The 25492-nt window shown below is 39.6% G+C and overlaps 1 protein-coding gene and 1 long non-coding RNA gene across 2 annotated transcripts in view; one reads left to right on the plus strand and one right to left on the minus strand.

Moving 5' to 3' along the window:
- Nucleotides 1-25492, minus strand: part of LOC119574209 (sodium-dependent noradrenaline transporter-like) — a 58639-nt gene that overhangs the window by 22081 nt on the left and 11066 nt on the right.
- On the plus strand, nucleotides 19369-25381 carry LOC119574211. Its single transcript, XR_005228839.1, has 3 exons — nucleotides 19369-19404; nucleotides 24633-24748; nucleotides 25219-25381. It is a non-coding gene; the product is annotated as an uncharacterized LOC119574211 (long non-coding RNA).

Here is a 25492-nt window from a genome sequence, read left to right on the forward strand (position 1 = left end):
AAAAACCAGATGGATTGAATAAAGAGAATCTGAGTGGAAGATTTCAGAATCTATAAACTCAAAGCACGGATAGAAGCGAACGTATAATCTGCAAATGAATGTACAGCTAATAACTATCTATAAGAAGTCTGAAGTCGGACTTAGAATGAACAAGAAAAGACTAAGACATGTTCACAGGTTTTGAACAGATACATGTACAAGGTGAAGCGCTACAGGTACTTAACAAGTTATATACATAAGGCAACTCGTACAGACAAACACATCTAGCAAAGAGTAAATTATGCGATGCATTAGTGTAGGCTGGAGCGCCTTCGGCTGATACCGTAGTATACTAAGAGGGTCCTTACCATTATGTTTAAAAAGAAAATTCTTTAGCTAATGCGTCCTCCCAGTTATGACCTGTGGATCAGAAACATGAACTACACCCTAATTACTGAAGAGGAAAGTAATGTGGTCAGAGAGGGATGGAGAGGTTGATACTGGGAATTAGCCTGAGAGATCAGATGAGGGTGACACGGATCAGGGAGCAGGCAAAAGTGGAAGATATACTTATGAAAACCTAAAAGAAAAAATGCCAATTGACAGGTCATATATGTCGAAGACAGGACGACAAGGACAAAGAAAGTAACAGATTGGGCTATAAATAACATAAAGAGGCCAAGGACCAGACCAGTGACAAGATGGCATGATGAAATAACGAAATTTGGAGGTTAAGACTGGAACAAAAAAAATGCAGGACAGACAAAGTTGGAAAAGATTGGGAGAGGCCTATGTTCTGCAGTGGACTAATACAGGCTGATGATGATAATGTATGTATATGTATATATACACATATATATAAATATACATATATATGCACACAAATATATTTTCATATATACTTAAATCCCTTTGGGAGGCTACTGACCACCAACAGGTCCACAAAATCTTCACCTCATATGTTCCGGCAGGACAGAGCCTAGTCCTACTAACAGTTTTAAACATCTCTTACCATAAGCAGGCTTTGGGTCACAGGGATCGTCGGGGTCTTCCAGGTCATTGTAGGTGGGAATTGTGATCATTCTTAGCTGTGCCTTATCGGACAGCGGAGGGTTCAGTTTCATGGCCTTGACAAAGAACTGGTGATGGACTACATCCGGCTCATACTGTGGAGAAACAGATACCGAGCAACGTACTGTTTGTAGAATTCTTGCCGACTGCCTGTTCTTTTGCTCCACTCTTTCACATCTCTCCACAACCGTTCAGTGTGTGTGGATCTTCGGGTTTTCGGGATCCACAAAGTATTCGGAGTGGTTTATAGTTTGGTGTTCATAGCTGTGGTCACTGAAAGTTCGGTATGCATCGTTATTTCGATGATATTTTGCAGTGAAATCGAAATACTTATTCTCACACCCGACACACTGCCTAGTTATGATGGAGCTGATTTGAATTTTAACTGCCTTCTAGGCTCAGCTTCTATTATCAGGTGATACTCTATTTTATATCCGATTGGTTCTATTGTGCTGGATGTGAATGCCTATGGTCAATCTACGCTTTAACGCAAATCTAATTGGCTCATTTGATTTCCCATGCATACGTCAAGCGCTACAAATCCGTCAGATTTTCCGTCTCAACAACTTTTTGTCATATTGTCGCGGCGCTGTGTGTTCTGCTACTTGGTAAGAGCAGATTCTGTATTTAAGGTGGAAGGCGCCATTTTCAATAATACCGTTAATTTTCTGCTTAGTGTATCCTCCTTGTAAAGTAAACTTTATTGGTCATTAGTATGACAAACAAAGGCAGTCATTCTAAAAAGTAGTATTCGTTATATACACTTCTTACAATGATCGATGTAACGTACACAATAACAACCGTCAAAACCTCATTTATTCACTGAATTTTAAAGCCCTTCACTAGAGATAAATATAAAGTCATGTCATTATTATTTAGAGTAGTTATGGAATCATTATATAGAATAATACCATGAATTAGAAACTATTACGGGCCTATCCATGGTGAGCTAAATAAGATAAACAGTTACTTGAAGGAAGACAGGATATAGTGTAAAGAAAAATGTCTCTTCTAATTTACAAGGAACTATATGTTCTCGCAGTATTCGACACCTGAAATATATCAAGATATAGATTATTTGCTGGATTTTATACACTTTCTGTCAGTCACTGAGAGATCCTTGAGGATTTGTAGTCGGAAGCAATTAGCATTCATTCTTTTCCTGTTGATATTATATGTCGCGATCATCCCATTTCCATGATGAATCTTCAAGCCAAACTAAAATTAATATATACTGAGCTTTCTTTGTACTAGAAGACTTGTCAAACAATGTAATTTTAACATTTCATTAGCATTTCATTTCATATCTCCGTCCCACCTTTCCTCTAAAAATATGTTTTTATTTTTACGCCCTCTGCACAGGTAAAAGAATCCTGAGCCTGTTCAAAAGACTCCTCTCACAGTGGGGTCTTTGGAGCCGTCAGGAAGAGCTCCAGGTGTATTGCGCCCACCCCTTTTCTCTTTCTGTCAAAGCCACTATTTCCCTTTCTACTGGGAAAACCACTCGGACTTTATCTAGAGAGGGCACTATTAATTAACGTCAAATGTGGGCTCTCCTGTAGTATTCCCTAAGTCATACCCTTTATGAACCCACACTATAAAAATACCATAATCATAAGAGGGTTACTGATGATCTAATTTCAGTCTTAGAGGTAACTGAGAGAAGGGTAATATCAAACAATTGATAATCTTACATTTCTTGATATATTGAATTATAAATCATTAAACTTTTACAACTAAAAACCTTAATTGACACAGATGTCCACTTCTCCAATGAGGTGTGTAGTATAAGCTGTCCTTCTCTTATGTCTTCCTTCTTGAATCCTTTGTCTGTACAGACTTTTCTCAAATTTCTTCATATCTTCACTGTATCAGTTCAGAGGACTCCTAAGGGTGGCATCTGCTTTACATCTGGTCCATCTCTCCAAGGACATCTCATGAAACAAACAAAACAACAAAAACAGAAAAAAATAAATTAGGAATGATAAAACAATAACAAGATTCAATATAAATGATTTCTTGTAGGAACAAAAACTACTTTTGACAAACAAATTGTGTATATTCATGCCATTAAATACGATCTGAGTAGTTTTATATTTATGCATTATATTATCTTTTTATGAAACCCTCATTTCAGCATTATTCTATTATAAATTTCAATAACACTTACTCCTTGAATTGGTTTAAAATCCTCAATAATAAGAGAGAAACATCAGATTGGTATCCAAGTGCCACATGTCAGCCACTAGCTGTGAAGATATTCTTTTTACCAAGGTTTTCCAATTTGGTCTCAAATGATTACTTTATTTTTGTTCTGTAATTAGATATATAGTAATTTATATTTTTATTACTTTCTAACTTTCTAGTATTTAAAGAATTTTACTAACCTCTTTCGGGTATTTACCAGGCACTGGTCTTTGTTCTCTCTCTCTCTCTCTCTGGTTATGATTATAGTATCAGGGTTTAACGCTGTATATTCTGAACATTTTAACATTTACTCAGATCACATATATTACAAGCATATAGTTCGTCTTAATCCGTGCATACATAATTCCGGAACTTGCATGAATCTCTCCAGTAACAAAAATAATACATACTGGTTTCTTCATTAAAATATCCATTATGGAACCTTAATATAACAAGTAACAGTGAAATATAACTGCGTACCCTTTAATTAAAGAGAATGCATTGTGGGGGAAACAAAGAAAACTGAACTTTGTAGGATAAACTCACATATTTTACAATGTTTCCTTATCTTAGTGTAATAATATAACCATATATAGTACCTGATACAAAAATAGTAAAATAAAGTATCATCTTTCTAAAAAAATTATTTAAGTACTAATTGTCTTTCATAGCTAAAGACTAATTAAATGAGGTATACATAAGTAACATATGCGTAAAGACCAAGTAAGTGAGGTATATAAAGGGTGATCACAGACGAATTTTAGGGTCAATCTTACTTCGTGTCCTGTTGCTCATTACACACCTTTGGGGTTAGGGGAGACCAAAAATTCGTCGAATCAAGTATAGGAACATATTAATCACATTTCATCAAGTAAACTACCATTATCAAGATTCACATTTCTAGTAATCAATCAATACCAATATTAACAATACAAATGTTTTGTCCGCTCCTTTTTTGTTGTATTCAGAATTGTTACACATTCTCGTGCTCGAGGAAGGTAGACATATCACTAGATTGTATACAAAGTTCCATACAAATTTTGTATCGTACTATCAGACAATACTGGGTCACTCTACCAAAATACAGCCAGAGGATCTAATCTTTACACATTGACAGGCCCTATCTGTTGCAGGAAATCACATCAACTTTCCCCAGCCCTATAGAGAATCAGAGGATATGTTAATTGTTTCTAACCTTGCACCGGTTGCATCATGAAGTATTAAATAATCTAGCTTAGTGCTCAACTGGGTTCACATTTAGCCATATCCAACTGAGTGGGGACCTTCAGGTAAACGTTTATTCTTACAACCCCTTAACCTAAGTTCCTAGCAATTTGTTTTATAGAAGTCGAATATATCTAAATCTATTGTATACAAGTCAACAATATAAAGTCAGACTAACATTCATACAGAATGTCCTTGATCTACTATATCCTGGTGTCCTCATCACCCATTTATAAGGGACAACAATTATCATTGATCCTAACAATCATTCTACTAACTCTAAGCTAGGATTCATCAAAGTCACATCCTATCCTGGCCAAGGCATAGGTTTCATCAAAATCTTCATTCTAAATATCACAATCTGGTAGTATAACTAATTTCACATCTGTAGCTTAATATTACAGCACCAATATTAGCACCACACAAAATATCAATATAACTGATACCTACTAACTTGTCTTTAAACATTCCTGGTTCTGTAGTTAACCTATTGTAGTGTACGGACATGTGTGGTCCCCAGGGGGCCCCACCTACCAAGAAGGGTGTATTGCGCCCACCCTTTTCCTCTCTATGGTCAAAGCCACTATTTCCCTTTCTATTGGGAAATCCACTCGGGCTTATCTAGAGGGGGCACTATTAATTAACGCCAAGTGTGAGCTCTCCTGTATCATTACCTGAGTCAACTCTTGATGAACCCACACTATAATATAATAATCATAAAAGGGTTACTGATGATCTAATTTCAGTCTTAGAGGTAACTGAGAGAAGAGTAATATCAAACAATTGATAATCTTACATTTTCTTGATATATTGAATTATAAATAATTAAACTTGTATAACTAAAAAAACTTAATTGACACAGATGTCCACTTCTCCACTAAAGTGTGTAGTATAACTGTCCTTCTCTTATGTCTTTTTTCTTGAATCCTTTGTACAGACTTTCCTCAAATTCCTTCATTTCTTCCTTGTATCAGTTCAGAGGATTCCTAAGGATGGCATCTGCTTTACAATCTGGTGGATCTCTCCAAGGACTTCTCAGGAGCAAACACCACAAAACAGAACAAAAACACAAAACCCAAAAAAAGAGAAACAATGGTTCTATTTTAGGAATGATAAAACAATAAAAGGTTCAATATAACTAATTTCTTGTAGGAACATAACTACTTTTGACAAACAAATTGCATATATTCATGCCATTATATACGATCTGAGTAGTTTTATATTTATACATTATATTATATTTATGAAACCCTCATTTTAGCATAGATAGTATTATTCTATTATAAACTTCAATAACACTTACTCCTTGAATGGGTTTTAAATCCTCAATAATAACAGAGAAACATCTGAATGGTATCCAAGTGCCACGTGTCAGCCACTAGCTGTGAAGAAGATATTCTATTTACCATGATTTTCCAATCTGTTCTCAAATGATTACTTTATTTTTGTTCTGTAATCAGATCTATAGTATTTTATAATTTTATTATTGATATTACCACAGCTGAATGTTCTTTCTTACTTCTTGTATTTAAAGAATTTTACTAACCTCTTTTGGGCATCTACCAGGCACTTGTTTCGGTTCTCTCTCTCTCTGGTTATGACTATAATATCAGGGTTTAACACTGTATATTCTTAACATTTTAACATCTACTCAGGTCACATATATTACAAGCATATGGTTCGTCTTAATCATACATGCATAATACCGGAACTTAAATGAATTTCTCCAGAAACAAAATGAATACATATTGGTTTCTTCATTAAAATATCCATTATAGAACCTTAATATAACAAGCAACAGTGAAATATAACTGCGTACCCTCTAATTAAAGAGAAAGACTTGTGGGGGAAACAAAGAAAACTGAAATTTGTAGGGTAAACTCACATATTTTACACTGTTTCTTTATCTTAGTGTAATAATGTAAACGTATATAGCACCTGATACAAAAATAGTAAAATAAAGTATTATCTTTCTAATAAAATAAAATATCATCTTTCTAAATAATTATTTAAGTACTAATTATCTTACCAGCTAAAGACTAATTAAATGAAGTATACATAATTAACATATGAGTAAAGACCAAGTAAGTGAGGTATACAGAGGGTGGTCACAGACGATTTTTTGGGTCATTCTTACATCGTGTCCTAGTGCTCATTACAAGGGTGCCTTAAGGGCCAGGGTCCCTCCCCATGAAGGTCAGTGGGCATCTGTAGGGTAAGCCCACCCCTGTCAAATCCCTTACTACTATTGATGTTCCACGGGGAATATGACCTTGTGAGATGTCACAGCGGGAAATCTCTTAAATGTCCCAGTGTGTGGAACGTATTTGGATTAGATAAGCGAGATCGCTGTGCAAAGTCCAGGGAGAAAAGAGCAAGGATAGGCTAGCCTAAGAACAACACAAGATGTAGGAGGAGGGGAAAATGAAAGGAAAATATGTAGCAGAAGACATAAGAAAGGAACGAGGTCAAGTAGAAGAACCACGAGGCTGTATATAATATGTTGTGTATGTATAGGTGCAATCTTGCAGGGTTCAGCTCCAATCTTTAATTAATACTGTTGTGGTGTACGGGTCCGTATCATGAGCGGCCCTTCACCACTGAATGTGTTGACTGTGACGACCCCCCCCCCCCTTTTCAATAATCCTTAAGCTTATCAAAATAATATAAGCAAACGAACATACGTGCAAAGGGCCGTAAAATATTTCGTTAGAGCATAGAGGGGGGTTTAACTCAGAGCCGAGGAACTGGAGTTGTAGGCGAGACAAACATAAATAAAATAATAATAGATCTTCCTTTATTTTATAGGAAGCTACACAATATCCCGTGGCCTTTCCGGATTAATCCCCGGTTAAAAGGGCTAACCATGAAAATACACGAATTCCCGAATACTTATCTCGCAGAGCGGTACAAAATAAGTCCTCTCAGTTCCTCTCGCCACAATCAACTGGCCGAGAGGCGGGAATTCGTGGGTCTCCAATCATATTGAAGACGTTATATTCATTTCTTATTGTTACTAGTTTTGCTATATACACATACACATGGAGATTCTTTGGCCATATTAAAAGTATAGATATTTTACTATATACCGTTGAAACAATGGTTTAAAATGTCTTGGGAAAATATATCTCGATAGGTGGCGCCCATTCTCACAGCGAAAACGACGCCATGGGGGGTCTAACTAGAAATCGCTGGCCCTCACGGGGACACTACACTGTCACTTCGGCTCATTACTTAGCTTTTCCCGTCCTTTCATGTTTCTGAGCTAGAGCTGTCGGCCACGTAGTATCAGTTCCTTGCCGTATAAGTAAAAATGCCAGAGGATGGAGGAAAGAAACGCCCCGTGGTGCAGTAGAACAACGAATTATTTTTCTAGCCCGTACAAAAGGCCGCGGGAGGCCGTGACGTCACGCTCGTGACGTGGAACAATTTTTCAAACTTCATAAAATGGCTATATAAATGGTTATAGAATGGCTATGAAATGGCAATACAAATAATAGAATAGAACAAATATGTCATTAAGAGCGGAAAACAATAGATAAAATACATAAAATAGGCAAAATACATAAAACGTATTATATTTACACACCGACATTCGGCAAGCGCAACCGTACACACGCCCACGCAAACACCGCACGCAAGCCATGCAGACACGTGTCTTGACATGAGTATGCAGACAAGCAAGTATACAGCTCATAATACACACCCACATATACATAGCTCACGGACAGCGGGCGCACGCAATTCGACACGCGTTCACTCCACACCAACATACGTAAATATACCGACATATATATATACACGTACTCGTACATAGACTTGTGCTTTCACACACACACACACACACACACACACATGCTGTGCACGCAATGAGAGCGCATACACACGCGGAACGCACAGAGCGAGCATCATCTGAAAGGGGGGGGGAGTGCTGAGTACAGTATGTCACTCTACACTATTAACATTACAAATAATGCTCTGTTATACGACATATTCCTCAAATCTCTTGGGTTGTCGTCTAACTCTTATTTATGTAAGTATTCTACGCTCTTCATCTGCATTGAGATACTTCTCTTCAATTTTTTCTAGTATTTCTTCCCTATCAATAAAAAAAATCCTATTTAATTTAGCAGTGTTAGGTATTGGTTCCTCAATATAGACCCATGCTAAATCTCCGACTGCTAATGGTTTGTTCTTTCTGCTCACATTTGCCTTTTGTAAGTATCTCTGAGTGTTATATTTCAAAGTTTCTTTCAGCAAGTTTTTCACATCTAATTTATCATCCTCATCCACCTCATCTACTGGTAACAATAGTAGTCCAACTTCTCTGTCGGGGTGTCTCCCATAAAATGCAAAATTAGGTCAAGTACCTAAGGAAGTGTGTACAGCTTCATTCAGCGCCTTTTCAGTTTCTGAAATATGACTGGGCCATGTATTTGGGTGTTCTTGACTCAAAATGGCAAGTACTGTCTGAAGAGTCCTATGGGCTCTTTCTATCACTGAGTTACCTCGAGGATGGTATGGTATAGAAAATCTTTGTTTTATTCCTGCTTTCTTACAGAACTCTCTAAATTCTGATCTCGTAAACTATCCTCCACTATCTGAAATCGCTAAACGAGAACCTACAGATATCTTTCTTGAATTCAGCGGCAGCTGCTGCTGTTCTTTTATTTCTTAAAGGACAAATTCTCAGAAACCTAGAGAAGTGGTCAATGATGGTAAGACAATATCTAAACCCTGCCCTACTGCCATGCAAATCAATTAGATCTATGGATACCCTCTGACCATTATCCTCTACTGGTGGTAAATATCTCCACTGATGTATTATGGACCCATGTCCTCCTTTAAATTGTTGACAAGGTTTACATGATTTTACGTATTTCTTCATATCTTTCTGATCTTCCCCATTTCTTCTCTTCTTAGATAAAGAATATGGTTTCTAATTTCAAAGTGATAAAATGGTCGATTGCCTGGAATTCGCTTTGGTATAGTACTTCCTTCATCCCTTTGAGCTTGTTTGATTTTCTCGTCTGTCAATCCTAAGAACTTGGTTGTATTGCTTCTTCACTCCGATTGGTGATAGCTCCTAAGGGCCTACTAAGAGTGTCTGGTACAGTATGTTTCGTGCCTTTCTTGCACTTGATTTTATAAATTAAATCCCTCATTTCTAAAATATATCTAGACATTCTAGGACAAGCTGTTCTCTTCTTAAACACAGTGGTTAATTGCTGATGGTCTGTAACTATGGTGAAAGGCTTACACCAAAGATAATAGTTGAAAAACCTACAGGCATTGATGATGCTTCTTTATCAGTGACTGAGTACTTATTTTCTGTTTAATTTAACTTCTTTGAATAGTGTCCTATAGGTGTTAAATCATCATTTTCTTTCAGCATTAATACTCCACTAATGTGCATATCACTAGCATCTGTATGTAGTTAAAATTCTTTAGTTTGGTCCGCTTTAAGAAAGACTGGGGCATTTACTAACTTATCTTTCAATTTTACAAAAGCATTATTACAGGCCTCATTCCACTCAAATTTTACATCTTTCCTGGTCAGAATAATTAAAGGTTCAGCTATTAGGGCAAAATTTGGTATATACTTCCGATAAAAATTACACATGCCAATGAATCTCCTTGTTTGACACTTTGGGGAGGAGGCATCTTGTTAATGCTTCCAGGTTCTTTTTATTTGGTTTAATTCCTTTCTCTGATATGATATGTCCCAAGAACTTAACTTCCTTCTTGCCAAAATCACATTTGGATAAATTTACTTTCATTCCCATCAGTTCTAACCTTTGAAATGTTTTTTGTATTTTTACCAGCATTTGTTGGTAAGAGTCTGCCCAGAAAACTACATCATCTAAATAATTTCTGCACCAGCCCTTCTTAATTAATGGACTTACTACTTGCATTTTCCTAGTAAAGGTAGCAGGGCTAATTGACAATCCAAATGGCAGACACTTAAATCTGTATAAATTTAATCCATCCGAAAAAGAAGTTAAATCTTTGGAAGATTCATCTAGGGCCACTTGAAAATAAGCATCTTTCATGTCTAAAGTGCAGTGCAATTTTCTTCCAGCACTCTCTTCTACTAGCTCCGCTAATCTAGGGATTGATTGATTGATTAATTAAAATTATCTGCCGCATCAACAGCTAAGGTCATTAAACATTATGCATAATCAAATTTTAATAAAAGAAATATTAGTCTCCCTAAGGAAACTAATAAGACCCTCTATATCACAATTCTCCCCCAATACATTCTTCAGTGTATATGGGGAGACAAGTGCATACGTCTTTGGTCTGAGAATGTTGCACATCTTTCCACTGCATGTGCGATCGTTAACGGCTCTTGGCATCCCTCACAAAGTGCTTGACTTTTAGCCATCATCGGCCCATGAGTCAGTCTTGTGTGCCCGATTCTTAGTCTTGTTAATGCAACTTTCACTTTTCGTTTGGAATGGATGCTAGTCACCCAACTGCCAAGATCATCTCTAATCTATAGCAGTTTGTTCTGGAGGTATGCCTCCATTGCTCATTCCATTTATCACAAAGACAACTCCTGATGCTGAGTTTCAAGTCGCTGTGTGGGAGAGGAAAACGAACATCACAAGGCTGAGCGGCACCTGCCTTGACCTTCCGATCAACTCGCTCATTCCTGCTGATACCAACATGTGCTGGCACCCAACATAGTTATCTTTTTACGTGTTGACATCAGTGCAAGCCAATCTTGAACCTCCCTCACTACTGATTTGATGTTTAAGCTCTTGATTGATTGCAAGGCACTACGAGAGTCGCAATATATCACAATAGAATGGTTCGTAAGATCTCTAGTCATCTTAACTGCTGCAAGGATGGCATGTAACAGTGAAGATCGAGGCTGCTAGAGAAAGACTGCTAGATGCAGTCTTCCTTCTGCTCACTGCTGCAAAGCCCACACCATTTTCAGACTTTGAACCATCTGTATATATTGCATCTGATCCTTGGTACTTGAAATATGCTGAAGAAATCTCTCTGACTTCTGCTTCGGATCTCTCCCCTTTCCCAATGCCGACCAAATCCAGCTCGACTTGATTAGTCCAAGGGGGGAATTGGGGAATTCCAACAGCCAGAACCTTAGTGAGACTTAAATTAATATCGTCCACAAGATTCCTCGTTCTCCTACCACAGGATTGGCTATCCTCAAGGGGGTTGAAAACCAATCTGGATGTAGATCCTGGAATCTTTTGTAGTCTCGTGTACTAAATCAGGTTCATGTAGTCCTGGTGTAATGAAAGAGGTGATTCTCCACTCTCAGCATACAGGGACTCCACAGGTGAAGACCTGAAAACCCCAGTACAGATTCTGAGAGCTTCATTTGAACTGAGTCCAACATCCGGAGTAACAGTGGGAGTTGCAGATGAATAGCCTCACATCCATAAGCTTACACGTATAGCGCTACGTAAATCCGCGGAAGCGTTGTGCATCTGCACCCCAAGATAGATGTGACAGAACCGCAGCAAAATACTAAGGCGCTTTTGTAGTACTTCACTTTTACGTTTGATGGTGGCCCCCTATAAGCTTGAGTCAAAAATTAGACCAATACGTCACCTCTTGGACAAATTGTCAGTGGTTTGCTCCTAATAGAGGGAAGGATGGAATTTTCCTAATTTTGTGGAAATGTAATAACCATGGTCTTACTGGGAAATTTGAACTAATGATATTGTAATGAGACTAAATCTGAAGTAAGCATGACCCCAATTCGTTGTGGCCACCCATTGTCTACCTCACTTTGCCTTGGTCTTTACTCATATGTTTTATTATGTATACCTCATGTACTTAGTCTTTAGCTTGGTAAGATAATTAGTACTTAAATACTTATTTAGAAAGATATTTTATTTTTCTTAGAACGCTATACTTTATTTTACTATTTTTGTATCAGTGCTATATACGTATCATTTTATACTATATAAAAAAACAGTGTAAATTGCGAGTCTACCTACAAATTCAGTTTTCTTTGTTTCCCCCACAAGGCCTTCTCTTTATTAGAGGAACGCATTGTTATATTTCAATGTTCTTATTATATTAATGTTATATAATGAATTTATTAATTTAAAAAATTAATGGATATTTTAATGAAACCAATATGTAATTCATTTTGTTTCTGGAGAAATTCATTTAAGTTCTGGTATTATGCATGTAAGATTAAGACGAAACAATATGCTTGTAAGATATGTGACCTGATATATGGTTAACCTGTACAGACATATACATTGTTTAAAACCCTGATTTATAGTCCAAACCCGAGAGAGAGAGAGAACCGAAACAAGTGCCTGGTAATGCCGAGAAGAGGTTAATAAAATTCTTTTAATCAGAAATCAAAAGAACATTCATGTGGTAATATCAATAAAAAATTATAAAATACTATACGATCTGATTACAGAACAATAACAAAGTAATCATTTTGAGACAGATTGGAAGATCATGGTAAATAGAATATCTTCTCACAGCTAGTGGCTGAACACGTGCACTTGATACCCAGTCAGAGATGTTTCTCTGTATTATTGAGTTTAAACGCCATTCAAGGAGTAAGTGTTAATGAAGTTTATAATGAATAATACATCTATGCTAAATGAGGTTTTCATAAATATTAATATATGTATAAACATAAAACTACTCAATCGGTATATAATGAGCATGAATCATGCATTTGTTTGTTTGTTCAAAAGTATTATGTTCCTACAAGAATTATTTTATATTGAACTTTTATTGTTTTATATCATTCCTAAATAGAACCATTGTTCTCTTTTTTAGAATGGGTTTTTTGTTGTTGTGTTCTGGTTTTGTGGTGTTTGCTCCTAGAGCCCTTGGAGAGATCCACCAGTATTGAAAAAGCAAATTCCATCCTTAGGAATCCTCTGAACGATACAGGAAAGAATGACATGAATTTGAGGAAGTCTGTAAGACCAAGATTCAAGAGGAAGACTAATAGAAGGATAGTTTTATATTACACACATTAGTGAGAAGTGGCTTCTGTGTCATGAAGTTTTTTTTTAGTTTATACAAGTTTAATGATGTATCCTTCAGTATATCAAGAGATTAAGATTATCAATTTGTTTGATATTACCCTTCTCTCAGTTACCTCTAAGACTGAAATTAGATCATCAGTAACCCCTCTTATGATTATTATATTGCTACGCCAGTGGGTCTTTGTCTCTGTGCGAAAAATGTGTTAACAAGAAAAGGATGACCTGGGCATGTGTTAACATGAAGGGACCTGGTCAAACATACGTAGCACTGGCTGTGAGCAGAGGAGCGGAGGAACAAGCCAAGAGCGCGTTGGGTGCTGCTCCTTGAAGACCTCGTGTGTGCTGTGACCTGAGATAACCTTGTGTTGCCCTGTTATAAGCTTATTGTGCTGTGTGACCTGCTTGGTTTCCCCCCTGTATGTGCCTATAAAAAAGTGTACGGGTAATAATTGTGTAAATAAGGAAGACTGTCATTTGTTGTTTACTTCGTGCCCGCCTCGCCACTTGGCGTTTGCCCTCCTAGTGTTCGGGACGCTTGTGGTGTTCGGTGGCCCTCTTGGAGCGGTTCCGTGTTCACGACCCTGTAGATAACACGTCGTCCTCTGCCTAAGCCTACCTTGTGTCGTAGCAGAAGAGACGAGGCGACCGCGGCGTAACAAATATGTCAGGAGTGGGATTTGTGATATTTATTCAGTGACGCGCTCGATTTAATCATGTCGTCCAAGATTGGCGGCAGCCATTGAGCGAGAGGAGGCTATGACTGAGGCAGGCACGAGTGAGGTGGAAGCAGAGGCCAGATGGCTTTGATCACTGGAAATGCTTGCCGGTATGAGGGAGGAAATGCACAAAGGCAGAGAGCAGGCACAGAGGGAATACGAGCAGGCCCACCTCTCGTCGAGATGCAGGCAAGGAGGCAGAGGAACAGTTTCTGCGACTTGCCTGAGGTGCTACGGAGGCATCTTGCATCTGTGAAGATGAAACTCAGCAGTCCCCGACCATGCCTGCAAATCAGCATGAAGAGTGAACTGATGGAGGAGGTGCAGACCTCTGAATGGCGAGTTTCAGGACCCTGAGGGGGAAGTGAAGGCGGAAAGGCGGCGTCATGAGGTATGACGTTGGCAAGCATAGAGGCGCAGACGAGGTTCTGGCAACAGATCCAGAGTGTCAGGTTTTACTGGGGTCTGCCTGGGGTCCGTGGCAGAAGAATCCCGGCCTCGCAGCGTCGTGTCGGAGCCCGTGGTCGCTGCAGAAGGCTGGGGAACCCATCGGAACCCTCCCATTGGATATAGGTGGCGGCAACTCGGAACCCGGTCACCCGCTCATTGCCTCCCTCACCCCCTTCCCTCCTCCCCGGGCGTGTTGTTACACGGCACGCGTTCTTCCAACCCGCAGCCCCTCGGCCTCACAAACATTCTGTGACGCGTAAGAGGCTGCTGCGTAAGACGGGGAAGGTGGCTGGAGGCCTATATCGCCCAATTTGAAATGCTGGCATCTGCCCAGGGCTGGGAGCCAGGAAGAGAAGGCTCCTGCACTGGTAGCAGCGCCTATGGGCCCCGCGGTGGATGTTGTTGGGGCCGCTGCCGCATCCAACATGCCTCTACAACCAGCGGGCATAGGCTTTGAAACGGCCGTTTCGGGCACCCCCACCAGGCCGAGGTATTCGGGCCCACTGAAGAAAGCGGACCGTGAGCGTGGCGAGACACTGTCCCCAGCTGCGCAGGATGTGGAGACGCTGGTAAGGAGGTCGTAACCGTGCGGCTGCGGAAAGAGATGATCGTGGTCCCTGGCCCGTGATTTCTTTGTTGACGCTTTTGAACAGCACCAGCAGCTGCAATCTACGTCAATCAGGCCCACCCCTGAGGACCTGCAGGTGGCGCTGGCGAGGCCTTGGAGTTCGAGCCTTCCTGAAGCACCATGGCCTAGGGCCAGCTGCTCATCCCGCCGTGCCTCCAGGGCAGGGCTAAAGTGGAGAATAGCAGTGAAGAGACGGTGATCCCGAGACTTTCCAAGCTTGTGTTGGGCTGCGGAGAGGTAAGGCACAGACTTAGTCAGTGTCAGAGGGAGCGGAGAACACGTCTTCTCAACTGGACGGATTCTGATGCCTTCCAGCAGTGCTGCAAGGGCTGTGGCAGGTATGGTCACCATCCGAGTGCATGTCCTAAGGCTAAGGAAGTGGTACAGGCGGAAAACTCGGACAGGCTGGAGAAGGGGGCCGAAACACAGCCGTCCTCGGTTCCCAGGCCCCGACTTGGGTAAGCTAAGTCGAACCAGCACGATGCAGGTGGAGGGCTCAATAGATGGGAAGCCATGCCGCCTGACAGTGGACACTGGGGCTGAGAAGACCCTAGTGCGGCCTGATATGTTGGCCACTTCCAGATGCACCACAGAGACTGTGTGGTGTCACGGGGCATTGTGTGCAGCTCAAGGGGCCAGTGGAGGCTCGTATTGGCGTGGGCAGCACGGTGCAGCGGCTGCCGGTGTATGTGGCCGATCTGGACGAGCACTGCTTGCTGGGCCTTGACTACCTGACACAGAGTAAGGCGTGTGTCAACCTTGGACGGAAGCTGGTGAGGGTGCACGGTGAAGATGTGCCCTTGCTCCAGAGGTTGGCTGTGCAGAGGTAGTTACGGCTGAGCGACTGCACCTTGCCCCCAGGACAGAGTCTAGAATCCGGTGTCGACTGTCAAGAATGATGCGTGAAGTAGAGGGCCTCATGGAGCCCATTCAAAACCTGCAGCTGGCTGATGGCGTAGCGGTTGGGCGGAGCCTTGTTGGACCAGGGGAGGGGTTAGTTACAGTGTTGGTAGCTAACTTCTCCAATAAGGACCTGAAGGTGCCAGCTGGTGCAAAGCTGGGCACTTGTGAGGAAGTGGAGCATCCAGAAGAGACGTCGGGGAGCGAGGAGTTGGTTGGTGTGGGATCGTTGCCTGACTTCCTCGAGGACTTGGCGCACCGGCTGTGGCGTTACCATGGGCCAGGAAGTTACTCCTGGGGCCATGGTGAAAAAGAAGATGACGTTAGCCCCAGTAGCGGCGATGAGGACGTGGCAGACGCTGACCGAAATGAGGACGAGCATTTGGACGGTGAGGGCGATGCAGCAGACGTCAATGGTGACCATGAGCCAGGTCTTGGGACAGGAGATACCCCTCTGGGTGCCACTGCCAATCTACCGCCGCCCACACCTCCTCCAGAGCGACCCCAGCAAGAGCGAAGAAAGCTGGATGAAAGATTTTTGTGTTTCTGAGAACTGATTTTCAATTACGGTTACTTTTGTTTGAAAGAATTTTGTTTGTTCCTGAGGACTAATTTTATTTAAATTTTCTGTAGTTTGTTTCAGGTTTAAGTATGTCAGAGCAGACGGGTCGTCTGCTTGATAGGGGGGGATAGTGCTACGCCAGTGGGTCTTTGTCTCTGTGCGAAAAATGTGTTAACAAGAAAAGGATGACCTGGGCATGTGTTAACATGAAGGGACCTGGGCAAACATGACGCATCTGGCTGTGAGCAGAGGAGCGGAGGAACAAGCCAAGAGACGCGGTTGGGTGCTGCTCCTGTGAAGACCTCGTGTGTGCCTTGTGACCTGATATAAACCTTGTGTTGCCCTGTTATAAGCTGTATTGTGCTGTGTGACATGCTGGTTTCCCCCCTGTATTGTGCCTATAGAAAAGTGTACAGGTAAATAACTTGTGTAAATAAAGGAAAGACTGTCATTTTGTGTTTACTTCGTGCCCTGCCTCGCCACTTGGCGTTTCCTCTCCTAGTGTTCTGGGACGCTGTGGTGTTCGGTGCCTCTTGGAGCTGTTCCGTGTTCACGACCCTGTATATAACACGTCGTCTGCCTAGCCTACCTTGTGTTCGTAGCAGAGAGACGAGGCGACCGGCGTAACAATATTTTTATAGGGTGGGTTCATCAAGAGTTGACTCAGGTAATGATACAGGAGAGCTCACACGTGACGTTAATTAATAGTGCCCCCTCTAGATAAAGGTCGAGTGGATTTCCCAGTAGAAGAGAATAATGGCTTTGACCAGAGAGAGGAAAGTGGGCCCAATACATATGGTGGCAGCTAATGTGGGATATGATCAGAATAATTTCAGTCTAATGTACTGAGAGAAGAGATAGTAGATAACATTGTTTGAAATTCTTTAAGTTGAGTTGTTTTGTCAAAATGAGTTCTGAGAATCTGCATAGAGGTGAAACAGGTGTAGATGAGAAGGAAGGTGAGAAAGATGCTGTGGCAGAAATGCATGCTTTACAGAATAAAGTGATTGAATTAAACTTAAGTTTAATCAAAGTGAATGAAAGAGATAAAGAAAGGAGTAAAAGAGAAGAGATACTAGAAATAAAAATTGAAGAAAAGTATCTCAATGCAGATGAAGAGCGTAGAATACTAACAGATGTAAGAGTTAGACGACAACCCAAGAGATTTGAAGATTATGTCGTATAATATAGGAGTATTTGTAATGTTAATAAGTTAATTACAGAACCAACAGGAATGTTTAAAGACAAGTTAGTAGGTATCAGTTATATTGTTATTTTGTGTGGTGCTAATATTGGTGCTATGATATTAAGCCGCAGATGTGAAATTAGTTATACTACCAGATTATGATATTTAGAATGAAGATTTTGATGAAACCTATGCCTTGGCCAGAATAGGATGTGACTTTGAGAATCCTAGCTTAGAGTTAGTAGAGTAACTGTTAGGATTGATGATGATTGTTGTTCCTTATAAATGGGTGATGAGGACACCAAGATATAGTAGATCGAGGACATTCTGTATGAATGTTAGTCTGACTTTATATTGTTGACTTGTTTACTATAGATTTAGATATATTCGACTTCTGCAGAACAAATTGCTAGGAATTTAGGTTAAGGGGTTGTAAGAATAAGCGTCTACCTGAAGGTCCCCCCTCAGTTGGATATGACTAAATGTGAACCCAGTTGAGCACTAGGCTAGAGTATTTAATACTTCATGATGTAACCGGTGCAAGGTTAGAAACAATTAACATATCCTCTGATTCTCTATAGGGCTGGGGAAGTTGATGTGATTTCCTGCAACAGACAGGGCCTGTCAATGTGTAAAGATTAGATCCTCTGGCTGTATTTTGGTAGAGTGACCTGGTATTGTCTGATAGTACGGTACAAAATTTGTATGGAACTTTGTATACAATCTAGTGATATGTCTACCCTCCTCGAGCATGAGAATGTGTAACAATTCTGAATACAGCAGAACAGGAGCTGATAAGACATTTGTATTTTGATATTGATATTGACTGATAACTAGAATTGTGAATCTTGATAATGGTAGAATACTGGATGAAATGTGATTAATATGTTCCTATACTTGGTTCGACGAATTTTTGGTCTCCCCTAACCCCAAAGGCGTGTAATGAGCACTAAGTCATGAAGTAAGAATGACCCAAAAATTCGTCTGTGACCACCCTTTGTATACCTCACTTACTTGGTCTTTACTCATATGTTAATTATGTATACCTCATTTAATTAGTCTTTAGCTGGTAAGATAATTAGTACTTAAATACTTATTTAGAAAGATATTTTATTTTCTTAGAAAGATGATACTTTATTTTACTATTTTTGTATCAGGTGCTATATACGTATACATTACGTTTTCTTTGTTTCCCCCACAAGGCATTCTCTTTAATTAGAGGGAACGCAGTTATATTTCACTGTTGCTTATTATATTAATGTTATATAATGGATATTTTAATGAAACCAATATGTATTCATTTTGTTTCTGGAGAAATTCATTTAAGTTCTGGTATTATGCATGTATGATTAAGACGAAACAATATGCTTGTAATATATGTGACCTGAGTAGATGTAAACCTGTTAAGAATATACAGTGTTAAACCCTGATATTATGGTCATAACCAGAGAGAGAGAGAACCGAAACAAGTGCCTGGTAGATGCCCGAAAGAGGTTAGTAAAATTCTTTAAATACCAGAAGTAAGAAAGAACATTCAGCTGTGGTAATATCAATAATAAAATAAAATACTATAGATCTGATTACAGAACAAAAACAAAGTAATCATTTGAGAACAGATTGGAAAATCATGGTAAATAGAATATCTTCTTCACAGCTAGTGGCTGACACGTGGCACTTGGATACCATTCAGATGTTTCTCTGTTATTATTGAGGATTTAAAACCCATTCAAGGAGTAAGTGTTATTGAAGTTTATAATAGAATAATACTATCTATGCTAAAATGAGGGTTTCATAAATATAATATAATGTATAAATATAAAACTACTCAGATCGTATATAATGGCATGAATCTATGCAATTTGTTTGTTTGTCAAAAGTAGTTATGTTCCTACAAGAAATTAGTTATATTGAACCTTTTATTGTTTTATCATTCCTAAAATAGAACCATTGTTTCTCTTTTTTTGGGTTTTGTGTTTTTGTTCTGTTTTGTGGTGTTTGCTCCTGAGAAGTCCTTGGAGAGATCCACCAGATTGTAAAGCAGATGCCATCCTTAGGAATCCTCTGAACTGATACAGTTAAGAAATGAAGGAATTTGAGGAAAGTCTGTACAGACAAAGGATTCAAGAAGGAAGACATAAGAGAAGGATAGTTATACTACACACATTAGTGGAGAAGTGGACTTCTGTGTCAATGAAGTTTTTTTTTTAGTTATACAAGTTTAATGATGTATCATTCAATATATCAAGAGATGTAAGATTATCAATTGTTTGATATTACCCTTCTCTCAGTTACCTCTAAGACTGAAATTAGATCATCAGTAACCCCTCTTATGATGATTATATTTTTATAGTGTGGGTTCATCAAGAGTTGACTCAGGTAATGATACAGGAGAGCTCACACGTGACGTTAATTAATAGTGCCCCCTCTAGATAAAGCCCGAGTGGATTTCCCAGTAGAAGGGAATAGTGGCTTTGACCATAGAGAGGAAAGTGGGCCCAATACAATATGTTGCCCACTGTACAACCCCTTCCAGCTGATCTCCCAGGTTAGAGAAACTGTTTCCCACTCGAACTCTAAACTTCCTGTTAGCAAGGAAGCTTTGTATGAAGGTAGGTAATGCTCCTCTTAAACCAATGTCATACAGTTTCAAGAGTATGCCATGCTTCCAAGTGGTATCGTAAGCCTTTTCTAGGTCAAAGAAGACTGCTAACATGTGACATCACTGTGCGAAGGAATTCTGTATAGCAGTTTCCATTCTTACAAGTGCATCTGTGGTCGATCTCAATCCTCTAAACCCATATTGATATGGGGTCAGCACGTTTTCCTTTTCTAGCAGCCATGTCAACCTGAAATTTAACATTTTCTCCATCAGCTTGCAGATGCAGCTGGTGAGAGAAATTGGTCTGTAATTTCCTGGTGTGGAAGCATCCTTACCAGGTTTAGGGACAGGAATGATTATAGCCTCTTTCCATGTGGATGGCACTGTACCCTCCCTATAGATCCTATTGAATAGGTCCAACAGGAACTTCTGGGAGCTCCCCAGTAAGTGATATCACTTGGTATGAAATATCGCCACTTCCTGGGGCAGTCTTACGGTAGAGACTCAAAGCAGAGGCCATCTCCTTGCGCAAAAATGGCAAGTTGTATGGAAGTTCTGCTGCAATCTTACTGAAGAACCGGCACTGGGTGTCGTTCCTGCTCAGCCCGAAGAGTGGAGAATCAGGCAGTGTAAGATGCTCCAGAGGAGATCTCTGCCATGGATTTAGCTAGCTCATTAGCAACATCTTTTTTGTCTGTGATGATTATGCCATCTATCTTCAAAGCAGGTGGTGACAGTGATGTGCTCTTTCCAGTGATCTTACACACCTTGTCCCATATCCATGCTAAGGGAGTCCCAGAGTTAATCGAGGAGACATACTGTCTCCACGATGTCTGTCTAGCCTCCTTCAGCACTCGCCTGGCCTTGTCTCAGGTCTTTTTGTAATGGATCAAGGTTACATCACTAGGGCGTCACTTCAACTACCTTAATGCAGCTTTCCTTGCTCTGACAGCTTGTTGGCATTCATCAGACCATGGTACCGGAGGTCGACGGTAATGTCCGCTACTTTTGGGAACGGATGCTTCTGCTGCAAGGTGAATTCGTGATGTGAAGTGATTAACAGCATCTTGAACACACAAAGATCATTCACAGATCCTTGCAATACTGCAGTTGATCTAAAAAGATTCCAGTCCGCATGTTCAAGTCGCCATCTCTGCACTCCATTGGCTGTAATACCATTCACCTCTAAAAGTATTGGAAAGTGGTTGTTTCCATGTAAGTCTCCCATGACCTGCCAAGTGAAATTCATCTGGGAATCAGGTGAGCCAATTGATAGGTCTATATTGGAGAATGTCCCAGTTTGAATTTGGAAATGTGTGGGAGTGTCACTATTCAGTAAAACTGCATCTACTCTTAAGAACAAGGACTCCAAGGTCCTTCCTCGAGAGTTGTTGCACAAAGTGTCTCTCCAGAGGTTTGCCCCACACCTTTAAGCTGTCCCTTTCCAGGATCATGGGAGAATCTTTTGAGGGGTTGTTTACCCATGGAACTAGTTTCCACAGGCTTCCTTTTGACAGGCTCAGGATTTCTTTGCCTGGGCTAAGGACGGACCTGAGCCTTTGCTTCATAATTTTATCCACTTAGAGCATAATATTTATGTTTTGAGTTTTAATCTATTTATTGTTAATTGTAAGATTTTTATTGATAGATTTTTAAAGTTTTAAATATTTTAATATTACTATCTAACAAAGTATTCGCCGCTAATGACATTAACTGTTGACGCGGCAGATAATTTTTAAAAATCAATTAATCAGTCAAGAGCTGTACATCACTGATGCGATGCACTGTACTCTCCGTGCGTGCGTGCGTGCGTGTGTTTGTGTGTGCTTATATGTGTATGTGCGTGCGTGCGTGCGTGTGTGGGTGTAGTTAGACTTGTCAGCTTCTTAAAATGTATGCAAATTTCTCCCCCCCTTATAAGTAACATTAAGAGTCTCACTCAAATTCTCGCGGCAACTACTTTGGGAATCACTGATATGCTGTATACTATAGGGTATAATGTGAATGCCTGGCAGTTTAATATTGTCTCAGTTTCCATGTAGAAAATTATAACACAGTTTTGATAAAGAATATCATATCTTTAAACCTTAATATACAATGATTACAAAAATATCTAACCACAATTTTGTTAAACATAATCAGTTGAAGTATGAGCTACCTACATCTAATACAAATGCAAATTTTGATAAAAGCAAGACATTTTATTACATTTATGCCACTATGCACAAAAGGTCATACAATTTTCTTAGACATATTCAAATTTGTCGTAAAATTTGTCTATGACCTGGTCTAAAATATTATTGACCTTTGATATGATCAGATTATGGAATAGAAATGTAGCATCTGTTACTTTTATTGTCATTGTGAAGGTGCGCTCTCTTGTTTGTATTTCTCGAATAAAACTTTACAGTGCAAATTTAGGAAATTACTGAATTACTGAGTTATTTTCACTGTATATAAAATTGCATTAACGTTGTACGCGTCTCTAGATAAAACTGCGGAGTCAAAAAATGTTTCCCCATCAGACAAATTACAAGATATTCAAAAACACATCTGGTGGAGACGTATTCTCTGCACAGAGGTTGGGATGCAGGAGGCGGTGACGCAGAGGGTACTTGAGGCGGTGCTGCATCCACTTCTCCCTGTGGCTCGGGTGGGCTGGGCCCCAGGCGGCCGACGGGGACAGGCAGGACTTGATCCGCTGAAAAGAAATATGAATAAAAAAGTAGTAGGAAAGTTGTTATTGGCTGTTTTTTATTATTATTATTATTATTTGTTTACTTTATTTATTTATTATTATTTTTTTTTGGGGGGGAAGCAGCGTTGATCCAGGCTGTTCCAAAGGTGGGGTGGAATGAGCAATACGAGAGTACCAAGCACCAATATTTTGCATTTTACAGGCATTTTACATGCATATTAATTTCAGCAAAATCATATCCATATCCTTTTTTTAAATTACTGATATGTTTGTAACTAGATGATCTTTGCTGAATATCATACTTCACAGAAAACTTATTTCTTTAAGTCATTTTGCTTGTTTGAGTACGGTGGAATGCATAGTAAGGATGCTATTTATGTACAAATAGTTACATTTTATGTTATAAAGATTGTGTTCCTTTCATTCCAGCCGCCATTTTGGGCAGGGATTCTAAAACTTTTAAGCTCGTCGACCCTCAATGGAGTTTCAAGTTTTCTATCGACCCCCTAAATTTTAACTGAAGGACAGAAAAAAACTATTGATAAAATCAATATGTTTAGAAGCAGTCGTACTGGTAGTAATAGCAGTAGAAGTAGTAATAGCAGATTTTTACGAAATGTTAACGTGAATTTAAAATTCGAGACTTTAATGGTCCCTTCAACTCCTGTAAATATTCAGACCCCTGGTTATTCATCGACTCCTTTTCGATTGTGGCTGTTTATACACTCCTTAGATGGTTCTAGATGGCCAACAAAGGACTGAAACTTACAGTACTTTTATATATATAATTTTATTATTATTATTATTATTATTATTGTGCAGCATTACCTGTTTGAACGAGCCAGCAGTTCTAAAGCAAAAGTAGTAGAGGAAGTAGGTTGGAATGAATTGGATGGAGGTGAGGGCGATGACCCAGCCGGTGCTCTGAGCCCAGGTCGGGAAGGTCTGCCCTCGGTATTCCTGCGCCAGACTGATTCAGCACAGTGTTCATGAGGATGCCCTGTTAACGAAATGCATATGAACCTATAATTGTGGTGTTATGGTTCATCACTCTCTCTTGAACATGTCTCGAATAATGCGGTGCTGTTGTTGTTTTTTCTACATATTTAATGAACAAGCTTTAATCACTTGGAAAAAAATATCTTGCCCACGGACGATATTCAATTAAAAAAAGGATAAAGTAAAACTGATAAATAAAAATAAAAAGTAAAAGGATAATGAATATGATTAATCAATCATTGGTGATTATTATCCAGTTTATTTCCATCGTATTATTACGATCCAGCACCTTTTACACTGACAACAAACACGATATCTAGTTAATTATTTTTACTTACAAGGAGTGCGAAAAGACGACCAGTTAATCTTTATACTTACAAGGAGCACGAGTAGAATGACAACCAGTTACTCTCTGTACTTACCAGGAGCACAAGGGGAGTGACGACCAGCCAAGTGCCCCACCAGCCGTAGCCAATGCGTCGTCCAATCATCAGCTGAAGGTCCTGCACAGTTCGACCAGCGCCTTCAAGGAAAAAAACCCGTAAGTGGACAGATGATACTGGAGCAACAATGAAATCAGAATCAACATAATGATCATAATGTTTGATATGTATAATAATGGTGATGATAACAAGGAGAACAAACATTTAAATGCTAATTATATAGATAACAAAATTTCCATCCAAAAATAATGATAATAAAAGTTTTTACGCCGAAAATTGATTGCATGAAAGCCGCCAACGAATTTAGCAACACTAAATGGATATACTAAACATATCTGTAGCTTTTGAATGCCAAACTCTAAAGGGTTTCTACTTACCATAAAAGTAGCCGAATATGCATATCTGGCACAAACAAACAACAATAACGGTGAATGAAGCACAGTACCAGTCAACCAGTGTTAACCAGTATATCCCACCCTGAAATGCAATATGAATCTATATGTATATTCATACCCAAACTGCTCAAAAGAGTATTCAAACTGACGCATTTCGTTACTATTGTTGCCAGCATTTCCTAGATCCCTGTGCACCGTCTACTTACATCCGTCCCAAAGATGATTGTTGCCAAGAAGGAAATGAAACATATGAAGAAAGTGACCCAGCCTCTGCGACCACGCAACTCTGCAAATTCGTCTAAGATGCACAGTACTGGAGTCTCTAAATAAGCAAACTGAAATAGAATGAAGATAGGTATGAAGTTTGCAAGCCATCCATCCACTGCTGCCTCTCTAAACTGTACAAATGGCTCATACGAACGGCAATATATGATCGACTTACGCAGG

This window comes from Penaeus monodon, chromosome 6 (genome assembly GCF_015228065.2).
Source record: "Penaeus monodon isolate SGIC_2016 chromosome 6, NSTDA_Pmon_1, whole genome shotgun sequence".
Classification (NCBI taxonomy): Eukaryota; Metazoa; Arthropoda; class Malacostraca; order Decapoda; family Penaeidae; genus Penaeus; species Penaeus monodon.